This window comes from Nicotiana sylvestris, chromosome 7, assembly GCF_000393655.2.
Source record: "Nicotiana sylvestris chromosome 7, ASM39365v2, whole genome shotgun sequence".
NCBI lineage: Eukaryota > Viridiplantae > Streptophyta > Magnoliopsida > Solanales > Solanaceae > Nicotiana > Nicotiana sylvestris.
The window spans coordinates 8,869,797-8,874,683 of NC_091063.1; positions in this window are offsets into that span (position 1 = coordinate 8,869,797).

The following is a 4,887-nucleotide window of genomic DNA, read 5'->3' on the forward strand; positions in this document are numbered from 1 at the left end:
GAGCGAGGTGGGCTGGATTCGAACCCCCATAATTTGGGTAAAAATGGCAATGCCTTGCTAGTGGCACCTTAAACCTTTTTGGTGAAGAAGGTGCCACTTAAAATATTTGTATACAATCCTTCTATATATACATGCACGTATACATACTATTGTATAGTCTCGGCCAAAGTTTGAGAGTGTCGTACTACCCCGCTCCTTGCACGTAGATCTGCCTCTGCATGCAAGCATAGTCAAAATTTTCACTAACAAAATTCTAATAGTTACTACTGTCACACCTCCTTTTTACCTACACCCCGCAAATGGGCGTAAAGGGAGTTTTTTCTAACTAAAGGACAATCGAAACGGGATTTATTTATTTATTTCAGAGTCGCCACTTGGGAAATTTATGGTGTCCCAAGTCACCGGTTGAATCCCGAATTGAGGAAAGGATTGACTCTGTATTACAGTCCGCGAATCAGAAATCCGGGTAAGGAATTCTGTTAACCCGGGAGAAGGTGTTAGGCATTCCCGAGTTCCGTGATTCTAGCACGATCGCTCAACTGTCATATTCGGCTTATTTATCTGATTTTAATACATGTTGAACCATGTGCAAATTTTAACTGTTTACCGCTTTTATTATTATTATTTTTAACGAGAATTGCGACGTCGTGAAAATACATCTCGAACCACGTCACATCAATGCACCCGTGGTTACTGACACATTTCAACTCTGTCGAGATTTGGATTTGGGTCACATAAATGTGCACCCGAGTTTAAGAAATTAAATTATTAAAGGCGCGCCTAAAGCGACTAGCGTATCATTATTTTGGGGAAGGCCGTGAAATTTTGCTAAACGGCCCTTCCCGAAGTCTAAGTATTTAAAATAACCATTTATTGAGGGCCCCGCCGTTTGTACGTTTTATTTGGCGAGGCTCGTCTCATATTTTAATTAAGGATATCCTAAAGCGACTATGATTTTCTATTTATTTGTCTCTAAGAATAAAGAAAAATCCTAATCAATTAGCATTAAAAGTTCGGGCTTCAAGTTCAAGTCCGGGTCCAAACAAAAGGAAACACCTTCTAGTTTGAACCCGCTACCTAACTTAAGATCCGCCGCCTGCCGTTGTAAATATTAACAACCAGCTACCATTTCGATCCAGTTCAACTTTAGCTTTATTATATGAATTGGACTATTGGAATTAACTATGTGGAATACAAAGCCATTTTTGAGCTCTTTTTACGATTTGTTGAAAAATGCATCAATGCTTAAAAACTGACATCAAGCTAACATTAATCACTAACATTTGAGAACTAACATTAGTTACCAACATTATTTACATTGCTATTTAAAATGATGTTATTTACTCAAGTGAACTCGCAATTTCAGAATTAGACCTATTAAACCAACATGCTGATTTCCATAAACTATTTGAACCTGTTTTGTGACATAAACTATTTGAAACTATTTCACGACTACTGAAAAAAGAATAAAATACAGTATATTTCATAACTAGTAATCACCAACTAAGATTAATTACAATTGATATTCCATGTTTGTAGAAATAAATTCAATCAGTCCAGTTTATGCATTCCAAAGTCATTCCAATACATACTATGAAATATCAAGTGAACTACTGCTTATACATCAAATTAAACACAAAGAAACAGGAAAAATTCAGAAATCCATTCCAACAACTCTTTACTTCCTTTCCATTTAATTTGAGAGCTTTAGAACGTGTACCTGGATAATGGAAATACAAGAAGATGAAGGAGCAGTCAACAACAGTAATAACATAGCAACGAAGTGACAGAACAACCCAATGACAGATTAAAAAGAAGAAAGAACCAGCAGAGTTCCAGCAACACCCAATGAAACAACAATAGTACTAGTTCTGATATTCAGCAGTAAAAGAAAAGACCTCACTTTTCAGTTTCTTAGCTCTCATACACTAAACCTTTTAGGATTAAAAACTAGCCTGTTTTTACTTTCAAATTGCTGAACTTTTTAAATGTTAAAAATCCAGCCTAGACTCTCTGGAAAAAAAACTGAAAGAGAACTGATTTTTTTTCCTCCCCCCCCCCCCCCAGCAAATCAGTCTTAAATGACTCTATTTATCACCCAAAAATAGGCTTGCTATTTCTGCCTTGAAACTATCAGATTCTAACAGCCCATCCCACTTTGAATCCCATTGCTTAATGTCTTCTTGTTTGAAGTTATTTTGTTCCCCACACTTGCATGCCTTGTTCCCCATACTTGCATGCCTTGTTCCCCACTATGTATTAAACAATGCCTTATTTTAATATTATTAGAGCTTAGAGGACAGAGCACTCAAATTAATCATTTTTAAAAACTTTAAATCATAAATAACCCCTGAAACTACTGAAATTACCATTCTACCCCATCAGCTATATCCAATCCTCCTAATCAATTAACCAAACTATAGCAGTTATAACCAATCTTAAGTGAGAAATCCTAACAATTGGCTAATTAAACACATGAAACTAACTCCCAATCAACAACATTAGGACAATTCAACAAGGCCAGATTCAGAACAAACCTAACAGAACAAACAAGTATATCCAAATCACTAAAAACACAATCATCAATTGAACTCAAAATAGTAGGAAAGTCGTCAAAACGCATACACATATAATTTCAACGAATATTCAGTAGGATACTTCATGCGCACACTTTATCAAAATGAACCCACATTAAAACGAAACCACAAATAGGTCCGTGAATAGCATAGATTCGAGGTAAGAGATATGACCTTTACTACTGCACTTTCTTGCTCCGTTACGCACAGTGAAAACGAAACTCCAAAGAAAAAGCAAAAAATTCGTGAATGAGCTATGGCTGACCTTTATGCTAATGATCCGACGTCGAACAATGCTGAACTTCCGATGAAACACAGCTTCGTTCGCAACACTGTTTCGACGCTTGACTAACAAACACGGACTCGGACGGAACCTCGACGCACTGCCTCGACGTACGACTGAGCACGACCTCAGATGGCTGGTCTCGTTTTGGACTGGAGGGTGGCTATGGAGAAGGTGAGGCGGGCTGTCGACGAGTGATGGAGTCGCCGGTGGTCGTTGGACGTCGATGGAGAAGGCTGGCCAGTAGTCAGCAGTGCAGCGACGGGCGGACTGGCTGGAGCTCGCGACTGGAGGGTCGTTGGGCTGTAGGTTGTCGACGGGAGCTTGGAGATGGCAGTGGGCGTTGGTAGTAAAGCTGGCGTGAAGGGAGGTGGTCGTTTGGACGAAGCTTGTGGTGGCTGCTGGACGTGGTCGTGGTGGACGTGAGGCGGGCTGTCGACGAGTTGATGGAGTCGCCGGTAGTCGTTGGTTCGAAGAAGAAGAAGGAGGGCAGCCATGGATGTTGAGGGAGAAGGAGGGGTCGTTTGGAGAAAATGAAGAGAAGAGGGGGCAGATGGTTTAGGGTTTTTTTTGTTGGAAATGAAAAAATGAAAATGGAAAAAAGGGGGGGTGGTCGTTTGGTCTATGGGGCAGACCGGGTCGGGGATGGGGTATGGGCTGGGTATCTGGGCTGTCTTGGACGGGTTTCAATTTCAAGGGGAAGAAAATTGTTTGGGATGATGGACTTTAAATTGATTTGGCCCAAATATGACTTAACACTCTTTTATTTTGCTTTTCTTTTTCTTAAACTAATAAAACTAAAAATTCCAAAAATCCTAAATTAACTTATAGGACTAGATTAATTTATAAAAGTACTAATTAACTTTTAATAACAATTAACACACACAATTAAATAAAATCACATAACTTGGACATGAAATGCTAAAAATGCAAAAATACATTATTTTGTGATTTTCTTTCTCTTGAAAACAAAACATGGTTCAATTAATTCCTAAGTGCACAATTAAATCTTAAATGTTCATGCAACATATATTTTGTATTTTTAATTAATTAAAATAAGATAAACATTCACAGACAAAATACAAACAATTATCCACAGATGCCACGCAAATTCTTAAAATTGTACAGCACAGAAATTTGTTTTATTTTTGATTTCTTTTGGAGTAGTTTTCGTGAAGCAAAAATCACGTGCTCACAGCTGCCCCTCTTTGTCTGAAAACACGAAGGGTTTTCGTGCAAGGATAAAGTGAGCGGATACGAGCGATTTTTGCCCGTTGGACTACTCCGTGTGAAGCATTTTTTTTTGAAAGGTTTAAACCGAACCTTTGCTTCGAAGGTTTCCTACATATACCTGGCTAAAAGGGAATCAGGTTAATGTAGTTCGGGAAGTTTTGGTAGCTGGGACTACCATGGGACTGCAATTTCGCTGTTACTACTGTTGCATGCTATTACTAGTGCTTTCCGACCTCCTTATTACACCGTGCTAAAAGAAAACAAGAAGCTAGACTAAACTGGGGATTACAACATCTTATCTATCTCCAACTTGCTCTTGTAGTCTTCCTTCTGATTTCTGCAGCGGAATTTATGCTGGGGATATTTTGTTGTAACCCTCCGCTTTACTGACTTCTGACTTGAAATTGAGTGTAGTCCTCTGTTCTACAGGCGGGCTCCTGACTTCAAACCCGAAATTTATTCCTCTGTTCTACAGGCGGGCTCCTGACTTTGTTTTTAAAGGTACTCGTCTGCTCTACAGGCGGGCTTCTGACTCCATCTTGACTTTAAAAGATAATACGACCTCCATTCTCCAGGCGGGCTCCTGACTTCAACGGCAATTTAAAGATAATGCAGCCTCCATTCTCCAGACGGGCTCCTGACCTCAACAATTTCTTAAAAACATAACACCTCCATTCTCCAGGTAGGCTCCTGACTTCAACTACAACTTGAAAATATAACACCTACATTCTCCAAGCGGGCTCCTGACTTCAACTATTTCGTAAAATATAATACCTCCATTCTCCAGGCGGGCCC